Source organism: Terrapene carolina, unplaced genomic scaffold (assembly GCF_002925995.2).
Source record: "Terrapene carolina triunguis isolate 2854851 unplaced genomic scaffold, T_m_triunguis-2.0 Scaffold32117, whole genome shotgun sequence".
Lineage (NCBI taxonomy): Eukaryota > Metazoa > Chordata > Testudines > Emydidae > Terrapene > Terrapene triunguis.
Window position 1 is genome coordinate 5,297 of NW_020696468.1, and position 12,248 is coordinate 17,544.

Below are 12,248 nucleotides of genomic sequence, written 5' to 3' on the forward strand. Positions count from 1 at the left end.
CCCCCCCCACCAAGAAAAGCGCAGGACCCACCATACTATATCGACCATCTTGTCACACTGGGAACTGTGCCACAGATCTGTGTAACTGACCCAAATACAAAGAGGCTAGTTCAGTGGGACTATGGAAATTAATTACATCAACCACTTACGCCCTCATTCATTACAGGTGTCTGTATTATATTGCACAATATAGAATGGAATAACCTTAGCTATTCAAAGAACAGGGATGCTGGTACAATAACTGACTTGAACTGTACACTAATTTCTCACATCAACACTGCAATGCACTCTGATAGGTTAGGGGCTCCTGTTTTGCATAATGACTGAATTGTTATTTCTTAGAAGCCTCCAAACATGCAAATACCTGTGCTCTGACTGGCTGAGGGTCATTATTCTCTATACAGCATAACCACCATTCAAAAGTTATTTCTCAAGGGCCATGAAGTAATTATGCAACTCCTTCCTTTCTGATTGGCTGCTGCCTACATCAAATGTAGCCATTTCACCTGTGCGACCTCCTTCTCCTGCTACCCCATGTAGCCCCTGATAGCAAATGCAATTTAATTTAGAATGGAATTATTCTTGAAGGGATAGATCTTTTTTAGATGGCATATAGGCAGTCAGCCAGCGGCCATTAGGGGGAAGCAGACACTTCAAGTACACAGTAGCCTAAACTTTTCAACTGTCTTCCCTTTCAAGGCCTTAAGGTAGTTAAAGCTGGTCCCAAGCCAGTTTTCACCGACCAGATAGCAAAAGCACGGGTCTGACAACCACCAATCAAGTGTTAACACGGCAAGGACCTTTGTCTAAATGTGTATAAAATATCTGTAAAATATGTGTAAGACAAAGTTCTTGTACCAAGGTGCAAGACTCTCCTTTTTTCTGCAGAATAAAGCAACTCTTCCTTATCCCTGTCTGGCTGTTATTGGCTCTCAGCTAAATGGACCCAATATTTCGGTAACATCTGCAAGGACACTGAGAAGTATCAGAGGGGTTGATGCATACTCCACACTGCTGCAAATATGAGGCTGGGCCTTACAATCACAATATAACCCTATACAACTACGTACTAGTACTACTGGTAGTATTGGCTGCAGCCAAAAGGATGTAAAGCCAATTATTGCTATTACACAGAAATAGAGGAAATAGATGAATATTTTGGTTTGGTAACAGCATTTGATAGCTAGGCCAGGGATAGAAAATAGCAGGGGTTCAACTCTTTCTGATATTCAACCTCAACTACTAGATGAAACTATCTCTCTCTCTCTGGTCTGATTATCACATATGTGCCCACTGCAGACTTTTTTGCACTTTCCTCTGAAGCAACTAGTGCTGACCACTGTTGGAGTGAAGAAGCTGGATTGGATGGGCTACTGGTCTGACCCAGATTGGCAGTTCCTATATTCCTGTACCCTACCCCCAGTGGTTTTCCTTATGATTGATATAAACAGGAAAAGTTGTTATGACAGTTTAACTGCCACTCCTGAACGACCTGTACTCCCTCACCCACTCAGTGCACGACAACCTACTCAGTAGTTTCAGAGAGGAAGAAAAAGAGGGAGTTTAGGCAACTAAAATCTAATTACCCAAAGTGGGATCTGCTAAGGATATCCCAACTCTAGCAAAAGTCCAGGTGGATCTTTAATGACCCATCATGATGGGGTCTCAATATCACAGGGAAGGGAGTGTTCCAAATGGATACCAACAAATGGATGATCACAAGTTGCCAGCATTTGGGTTTTATTTCTCATCTCACCCCTCGCTCAGTCACTAACATCATCCTGGGTTTTTCCAAGAACTGGAAAGGTCATGGATGAAACTTTGCCTCTATTCATAGCTGCAGGAAATTGGGGGGGGGGGGGGGAATCAGACAATAATTATTTAATGACCAGTAGACATTGAGATTCAAAAAGTTAAAGCTTAATAGCCGGTAAGACACAAATTGTCAATATTACATGTCAAAATATACAAAGTAAATATCAAACTCTAATAAGTTCTCAAACAGCACTTTTCTTACTTTGTCGATCTGTAAATTTAGATTATTGATGAAAATATTTTTAGTTAGTTTCTGTGTGAAATCAGCATTTGCCGATAAAAATCTAATCCTTCTTAGGCTAGATATATCCAACTTGCTTATGTGTATTACTTCTAGAATTGTTCAAAATTAAAATTCTGTCAGAACAGTTTGACATCAGAAAATGCTGACTCCACAAATTCTAAACATCCTGCGGGAACATGTCGATTTTAATGAAATTCCATTTTTAAAATATCAAAATGATTTGTTTTGATTTTCATTTAGAAACAACTGTTTTCATTTTGAATTTTATTTTATGCTACATTGTCTTATAAATTATAATGTAATGTAAAATTTAAAAAAAATGTGGAAATCGAAATAAATGCTCTGAGGCCAACAATCCATCCAGGAACTTTAAAGCATGAGCCTCTATGGCCTGAACTAAAAGACCCAGTACTGTCACCCTAGGCAGTAGCTGGCTCATCAATGTCTGTCTGTGGCCCAGCCACCGGTACAGGGAGCAGAGTGCCCCACTGAGTGGGTTGTGGATTACAATGGCCAACACCTCCTCCTGTACCAAACCCAGCAGACCAGATAAGTGATGGCAGAGATCCCTAGTCAATGTTACCTGGAGGCCCCTTTGGAGAATTCCCCTTGTGTAGCAGGCACTCCTATGTCACCTTTGCAAGAGTCGTGGGTGCAGGGGGCAGTGTTCAAGGGCAGGGAAAAGTGTGTGGTGGGCATAGGTCAGAGGAGAGATGGGATAGATTGGGGACAGAAAGAGGTATGGCCTAGATGGATCTGCTCCTGGTGATTCTACCCTCTGCAATAGCCCATAGGGGGAGCAGGTCACGCAGGGGAGAATATATGGCATACCCTGAAGGGGTCTAGCAGTGGGCATATTCCCCCTTGTGTGCTCAGGGTCTTTGGAAGGGTTTCTGTTCCCCTTACTCTGGCTGTGTGCCATTTGTACATTCCCGCTCTTAGAAATTAGAATGGTAAGAGAACCATTAAATCCCTTTGTCCATTACCTCTCCATGCAGGTTTGGTCACTACTATCTCTAACACAATGCTTTAGGGTACCTAACACTGAATTTGTGCCCTGGCAGAGTTGCCAGCTGTTTTAATTGGAAAATGACTTTTGTGTTCAATTAAATCTCCATACACAATTCATGCAAAAGCCATTGCTTAATTACTTGGTGCTGTATGTTCCAGTCACTGGAAGATTTATATGCTCCCCCCAGAGACCAGGTTCCAAGATACTTGGAAATATGAATAAATATGGCAGCATTAACCAGATGTGAGTCCTTTCAGGGCTGCTTTTCATCTTTACAATTTGGGGTTTAACAAGAACTAGATTAAATGCTAATATTCTTGACATGTTAGAAAAATTTTTGGTGGTACAAAACTGATGCAACTCTCTTAACCATGTTCTGAAGTCAAAACCCCATGTTCAATTGTCAAATTGGCCTTAAATTCAGCAGCAAGATCCCACGGTTGTGTGACAGCCTGGGAATCCCATGACAGCTTCCTTTGTTTTTATTTTTATTTTTATTTATTTTATGTATTTATTTATTTATAAAGGGTAGGTTTTTAATGAACTAAGTGTTTAGTTGATTAAGACAGTAGCAGAAGGGTTTAGACATTTCCAGTTATAGGGAGGTGGAAACTGCACGGCTTACCTTGGGCAGCTTGGAACATGCATTCTGTCTCCTAGCCAGGAGTGTAGGTGAGGCAGGCACACACCACAGAGTGCCATCATATTTCCATGGTGACAAACCTTGCTTGTGACCTTATTTTCCCAAAGATTCTGAGCACCACTTTCTCCCCCTGGCATTACTAGTGTTTGTGGATGTACAATACCTCTGAAAACAAGTCATTGGTTCTCAAAACCCTTCTAACAGTTATTTAATCAGATAAGCCATTGATTCCTGATTTGGAATATATTTGTTCCTTGCATTAGGAATTGGGAGGTTATGTTACCTCTGTATTTCTTACAGTTAAACTGCTGCTGGAATACTGTGTCCAGTTCTGGTGTCCACAGTTCAACAAGGATGTTGGTAAATTGAAGACAGTTCAGAGAATAGCCCCAAGAATGATTAAAGGATTGGAAAACATGCATTATAGGGCTGGTCTCCAGTATGGGGAAATCGACACAGCTGCAATTGATGCAGCAGGGATTGATTTAGCGGGTCTAGTGAAGACCCACTAAATCAATGGCAGAGTGCTCTCCTGCTCTCCGAGAAGAGTAAGGGAAGTTGACTGGACTGCGTCTCCCGTCAACTGAGCGCTGTGACCTAAGCTATGTCGACTCAAGCTACATTATTCACATAGCTAGAGTAGTGTAACTTAGGTCAACTTACCCCTGTAGTGAAGACAAGCCATTAGTAGCAAACTCAAGGAGCTCAATCTGTTTTGCTTAACTAAGAGAAGGTTAAGGGGTGACTTGATTAAAGTCTATAAGTATCTACAAGGGGAACAAGCATTTGATAATGAGCTCTTCAAGCTAGTGAACAAAGGTATAACAGGATCCACTGGCTGGAAGTTGAAGCTAGGCAAATTCAGATTGGAAAGAAGATGCACATTTTTATCAGTGAAGGTTCTTAGCCATTGGTAGAGTTTACCAAGGAAAGTGACAGATTCTCCATCACTGGCAATATTTAAATCAAGACTGGATGTTTTCTAAAAGATCTGCTGTAGTTCAAACAGGAATTAATTCAGGGAATACTATGGTGTGTGTTATATAGGAGGTCACACTAGATTATCAGAATGGTCCCTTTTGGCTTTATAATCTATGCATCTGTGTGGGAATGAAGAAGGTTAATCAAATAATTGCTTCCATTAGTATCTGATCCAAAATCTATTGAGGTCAGTGGAAATTCTCCCTCTGACTCCACTGTGCTTTGGATCAAGCCCACAGACTTTATTGTCTGTTCTAATAAAAAGTCTTCTGAAATTAAATATTACACTCAGGGTTGGCAGTCAGTAATAAATCTTAGAGCCAGATCCTCAGGTGATATAACTCATCATAGTTCCTTTTGAGTCAACTGAGGATTTGTGACTGTCTTTTTCTATCATCCTTGAGAAATTGTCTTGAAAACTTTATCAGCTTGGGCACAAAATGTACATGCCTGTCCTTAGCAATGATTAAAGACAATGAAAAAATGATGATAGTTTACTTGCCACTAAATTATATTAAATTCAATTAAATTGTCCACATGGGAAGGTAGAAATTTGCAAGACTCATTTATTCAATGCTTGTATAAGGTGCTGTGTTGACAGCTCTGGAGACTGAAGTCTTCTGCTCCATTACCCATACAGCACCTACTGAATAGGCAGTAACAGGGCAAACGTCCTCAAAAATATTGCCTCCCTAAAATGCATCTTTACCTTGAACTGCAGGGATCATCTCCAGAGGTAAGAGGGCATTTTAGCCTTCATTCATTTTGCCAAAAAATTAGAGATTTCAACTTTTTGTCTCAATCTGCGATGAAATGAAATGTCAAAATCATCAAATTTCCTGTGGGGTGAAAATTTGTTTTTTTTTTTCAAATGAGCTCTGTTCATTAGGACTAAGGAGGTTTATGAAGATCTCTAGAAACTAGCTGACTCAGCAGCACACTGATTGCAACCAACAACAACAAAAATCAGTGTTACTGTGATATCAAGCTACTGCATATAGAAAAGAACAGTTTAAACTACACACAGGCACTGATGGGTTCTGAAGCTTAAGGGGTGACTTGATCACAGTCTCTAAATATCTACATGGGGAAAAATATTTAATAATGGTCTCTTCAACCTAGCAGAGGAAGGTATAGCACGATCCAGTGACTGCATACTGAAGCTAGACAAATTCTAACTCGAAATAAGGCATCAATTTTTAACTGTGAGTGTAAGTAAACATTGAAATGATTTACTGAAGGTTGTGGTGGATTCTCCATCACTGACAATGTTTAAATCAAGATTGGATGTTTATTCTAAAAGATCTGCTCTGGAATTATTTTGGGGAAGTTTTATGGCCTGTCTTATATAAGAGGTCAGACTATTACAAATCTACAAATTAGTTCTAACATTGCAGGAGGAATAGCTAAGCACCTTTGTGGTCAGTTCAATCAAAAGGACTGCTCAGTGCACAGAGGTGGTTAAAAAATGCAAATGCATATAAAAAGGGAATAGAGTATTTATTAAGAGGGTGATACAAATAATTAATGGATAGTAGGTGATTTCTATGGAAAAAAATTACAGTGTGTTAGGAATGAATGGTACTATATGTCTTCATCTGCCATGTGCTGTTTGATTTTGCTCACCTCATCACAAAAAAGAACCAGCAACAGGTCTAGAGAAGAGCAACAACATTTATGCCAAGCTTGGTGGGCTTTATGCAAGGAGAGAGTAGAATGACTATATTCATAGAGTTATAGACTTTAAGGCCCCAAGAGATCATTAGATCATCTGGCCTGACTTCCTCCATTGTGTTTTAAGAGAATGTAATCCAGTTATTCCTGGAAATCAGAGTTAGGAGATATATATGTATCTCCTCTTCCTGATTTCCAGGGACCCTATATATAGGGTCATAGATACAGAGAAACACCCACCAGAAACCCCAGTTACTACAGGCCTGATGCAGAGTTCATAGAAGTGAGCATGAATCTTACCATTGATTACAGTGGGCTTTGGATCAGGGCCTATGTTTTGTAACTTCACAACAAGCAGCTGCCCATGAAATTAAATGGTGTCATGTTTAAAATGGATATAGGAAGATGTTTTTCTATGCAACGTGGGACAAATGTGGAGTTCTCACTGCTACCGGGGCATGCAAACCACTACTACTGTGGTCGTATGTGTCCTCTTTAAAAAAGGATTAAGTACCTACATGGAGAGCAATAGCCGTTGAAGTAACAAGAATTTTAAAAGCTCATATAAAAGTGTCCTGGACAACACCCCTTTGTGGCACAGCATAGACCCGCGGGCACACTGCCTGCGACTCCCTTTCTCTGTTTCGTATAAGAAGCCACTCTCCAATCAGAATATTTTAAATGGAGATTCCCTCTGTGAGAAATATCACTTAATCCTCTTCTGGCAGTATGACAAATTAGTCCTTTGTACTCCAAGTCCAACCCTTGTTCCCCTTGATTCAGGGTTCCCACAGACGACCTTCCTAGGTCTCTGTAGACAATTCTGTAGGTTTCAGCTCCTTAGGCAAGAGTCCCACACCCCACCTCTTTGGCACCTGGCAGGACTGACCTTACCATGAGGCGAACTCAGGTGGCGGCCTCAGGTGGCAGACTGGGGGGTGGGGGTAGGGGGACGCCACTAGGACCCAGAGTATAGAAATTTGTGTCTGCTGCTGGTGCATATGTATTCCCTCTGCTCTAGATGCACAGAGATGGTGGAGTGCTGTGCTGGAGGAAGGAGGGCACAAGAGACATAACAGGCAGGCAGGAGAAAAGGTGAGAGGGAATAACAGAAAGCAGCCAGAGCTGGAGGGAGAGAGAGGAGGAGGAGCCTCTTATGTACCCCTCTAGCACCCCCAGGAGCCTGGACTGATTAACACCAGCTTCTCAGGGAGCTTCCTGTTTCCTGCTGCTTCCCTGAACCCACTTGAGGAGAACAGGCAGTCAACTGAAGTAGTAGGAGCCAGTTAGGCCCTTAAGGTGCTGATATCTTCCCTCACTCAGGCCCTGCTACCAGCCTGCTTATTTGTCCCCTTCAATTGAGTGTTGAGAGCCACTATAGCTGGCACAGAACAGCAGTCAAGAGTGAAAGAAGAAAACACCCCTCTGGGGCAGCATTCAGAAAAAGAAAGAAAGCAAAGGAAGCTTTTCTATCTAAGCAGGCAGGAGCTCTCCTGAGATACATAGACACAAATGTTCATGGTGAGCCTTCCGGCCCCAGTGAGGATGTGAGTGGTGAGGAGATGCCTGATCTTCCAGTTAGTCAGAGTGCAGGTGACCTGGCAGCTACTGCAGCATACATATCTCCAGCTCAAATGGATGTAACCATGCACATTACTGAAGAAAAGTGTAGATCAGAGAAGAGTGTGGTGGAGGCGCAAGAAACAGCTGCTGCTGAGTTTAGTTCCTTAAGTCTAGATGATCCAGGACTGTGGATCCACTTGAGCAGTAGCCTGAGGGACTTCCTTGTACTGCATGGGCCACAGCAAGTGAAAAACTTCATGTTCCCCAAAGACAATGAAAATAGAAGTTTCCATCCAACACATTACTGGCGTGAAATCCCCAATGGTGACAAAGTGGAGAGGCCATGGCTTATGTACTCAAAACCCCAGAATGCTGCATACTGTTTTTGTTGCAAACTCTTCCAGTCTAATGTTCCAGCCACATTGGGTTCTACAGGAACAAAGGACTGGAAAAATCTGGCAAGAAATCTGGCATGCCATGAGAAGTCAGCAAATCACCAGAGAGCATTCCATAGGTGGAAAGAGCTTGAGATGAGACTAAGGTTAAAGGCTACCATAGATGATCAGCATCAAGAGAAAATTGCATCAGAGTCTCTTTACTGACAAAATGTTCTGAAAAGGCTCATTGCCATTGTGAGAAAGATTGCTACCCAAAACCTAACACTGTGTGGCACTTCAAATCAGCTGTATGTGCCAAACAATGGAAACTTCCTTAAAATTGTGGAGCTGATGGCTGAGTTTGATGCTGTACTCCAGGAGCATCTAAGAAGAGTCACCACCCAAGAAATGTACACACACCACTACCTTGGAAAAACAATTCAAAATGAGATCATACAGCTACTGGCAACAAAAGTCAAACAGAAGATTGTGGTAGATCTGAAGTCAGCAAGATATTACTCTGTTATTCTGGACTGCACACCTGACATCAGCCATATGGAACAAATGACTTTAATGGGGCGTTTTGTAACAACAGCAGAACCTAGTGAAAATGTCCCTGCAACGGTGACTGTCAGAGAGCATTTTCTAGAATTTATTGGCATTGAAGATACTACAGGAGCTCGTCTGACAAATGTGCTTCTTAAAAAGCTGGAAATATGGGAATTGTGATAGCTGACATGAGAGGTCAGGGCTACGATAATGGTGCCAATATGAAAGGAACGAACAGAGGAGTGCAGACACGGATCCGAGAGTTAAACCCTTGAGCTTTTTTTGTCCCATGCAGTTCTCATTCATTGAACTTGGTGGTCAGTGATGCAGCGTCAGCTTCCAGTGAGGCTGCTGAATTTTTTAATGTAATTCAAAGCATCTATGTATTTTTCTCTGCATCAACTCATTGATGGCAAATTTTGAAGCAACATCTGGGAACATCCTCTCTGATACTGAAACCACTGAGTGCCACATGGTGGTAAAGTCAAGTGAAGGTGATAAAGCCTATCAAACACCAAATTGGGAAGATAGATGATGCCATAGTTGTCATTATGGAGGATAATGCCATGACAGGAACTATTCGTGGGAGAACAGTGGCAGAGGGAAATGGAATCACCAGAAACATACATAACTTCAAATTTTTGTGTGGCTTAGTGTTGTGGCATGACATACTGTTTGAAATAAATGTTGTAAGCAAGAGACTCCAAGGTGTTGACCTTGATATAACTGGAGCAATGGAACAACTGGACAAAGCAAAGTCATACCCACAGTCTTACCGGTCAGATGAGGGATTTCAAAACATTCTGAAGAGTGCACAGAAATTGGCAGAGGAACTTCACACTGAAGCTATTTTCCCACCCATTCAAGAATACAAGAGTCACTGAAGAAGAAGACATTTTGATTATGAGGCCATAAGAGACCCCAAACAACAATTCAAAGTTGAATTCTTTAACCAGGTGCTAGATTGTGCAATACAGTCAGTTGAAGAACATTTCATGCAGCTCAAGGAACACAGCAGAATATTTGGGATGTTGTATGATATTCCAAAACTCCTCACTATACCTGAAGAAGACCTACACCAGCAATGCAGGACACTAGAGACAGTGTTGACACGTGCGAACTGAAAGCCCTTTCAAGATACATTTCAGCAGTATCAACTACAAAGGCTGTTCTGGAATATATGTGCACAAATAAGATGACCACCCTCTTTCCAAATGCTTTTGTTGCTCTGTGCATACTTCTAACGCTTCCTGTAACAGTTGCCAGTGGAGAACACAGCTTTTCCAAGCTGAAGTTAATAAAAACACATCTACGCTCCACAATGACACAGGAGAGGCTGGTCGGCCTTGCAACCATCTCAGTAGAGCATGAGCTGGCCCAGACTGTAGACCTTCAGGAAGCAGTTCAAATCTTTCCAACCAAGAAGGCACGGAAAGCACCACTTTGATTATTCAAACAGATAAAAATGCCAGTGTTTACTATGCAGACAAGAAAAGTTACATTTGCTGTTCAGGCGTTTGAAAGTTAAGTGTTACTTAAAATTTTTGAACAAGACATTTTAAGTTGTTAGTTCTCCTTTATTGGGGTAGGTAGCAGAGCAGTACCATGAGAGGAGTAGAACAGGAAGAAGGCAGAATTGAGAACTTTCAAAGTTTTGGCCCAAGCGAGAGGGCATGGGGCCGTCATTTGAGCTCCCCGTCTCAGGTGCCAAAATGTTGTGGGCCGGCCCTGGCACCTGGACTGTGTTTAGAGTCATGTTCCACCAGGTCACCAGTAGCTAGTTTCCAGCCCTGGGTTTAGGGGCCCATAACCTTCCTTCTGAGGCTGTACAGGCAGGACAGCTTTCTCCTTTCTCTGATGTGTGCCCTCTCTCCTCCTAGGCCTGCCACAAAAGATACCCTCCCTCTCACAGCTCTCCTGAGAACTGAGGCCCCTTTCTCCAGCTCTCCCTCTGCTGAGCTCTCTTCAGCCTTTTAAATAAATTACCCATCTGATCAGGACTAGTTTTGGCTAATCTGGCACAGGTATGGCTGAGCCCAATGATTCTTAAAGGACCAGCCAACCAGCCTGTGACAAAGAATTTTAAAATTCTCACACTTCACAAATTGATGGTCAGCTGGGGATGAGAAGGAATTCCTAGACTCATAGACTTTAAAGCCAGAAGGGACCACTATGATTATCTGCGCTGACCTCCTGTGTTATGCAGCTGAGAGAATTTTGCCTACATATTTCTGCATCAAGCCCTGCGACTTGTGATTCTGCATCAAGCCCTGCGACTTGTGATCGCAGACCCTGGTTCTCATGGGAGACTTTAATCACCCTGATATCTGCTGGGAGAGCAATACAGCGGTGCACAGACAATCCAGGAAGTTTTTTGAAAGTGTAGAGGACAATTTCCTGGTGCAAGTGCTGGAGGAACCAACTAGGGGCAGAACTCTTGAGACCTGCTGCTCACAAACCGTGAACAATTAGTAGGGGAAGCAAAAGTGGATGGGAACCTGGGAGGCAGTGACCATGAGATGGTCAAGTTCAGGATCCTGACACAAGGAAGAAAGGAGAGCAGCAGAATACGGACCCTGGACTTCAGAAAAGCAGACTTTGAGTCCCTCAGGGAACTGATGGGCAGGATCCCCTGGGAGAATAACATGAGGGGGAAAGGAGTCCAGGAGAGCTGGCTGTATTTTAAAGAATCCTTATTGAGGTTGCACGAAAAAAACATCCCAATGTGTAGAAAGAACAGTAAATATGGCAGGCGACCAGCCTGGCTAAACAGTGAAATCTTTGCTGATCTTAAACGCAAAAAAGAAGCTTACAAGAAGTGGAAGATTGGACAAATGACCAGGGAGGAGTATAAAAATATTGCTCAGGCATGCAGGAGTGAAATCAGGAAGGCCAAATCACACTTGGAGTTGCAGCTAGCAAGAGATGTTAAGAGTAACAAGAAGGGTTTCTTCAGGTATGTTAGCAACAAGAAGAAAGTCAAGGAAAGTGTGGGCCCCTTACTGAATGAGGGAGGCAACCTAGTAACAGAGGATGTGGAAAAAGCTAATGTACTCAATGATTTTTTTGCCTCTGTCTTCATGAACAAGGTCAGCTCCCAGACTGCTGCACTGGGCAGCACAGTATGGGGAGAAGGTGACCAGCCCTCTGTGGAGAAAGAAGTGGTTCGGGACTATTTAGAAAAACTGGACAAGCACAAGTCCATGGGGCCGGATGTGCTGCATCCGAGGGTGCTAAAGGAGTTGGCGGATGTGATTGCAGAGCCATTGGCCATTATCTTTGAAAACTCATGGCGACTGGGGGAGGTCCCGGATGACTGGAAAAAGGCTAATGTAGTGCCCACCTTTAAAAAAGGGAAGAAGGAGGATCCGGGGAACTACAGGCCAGTCA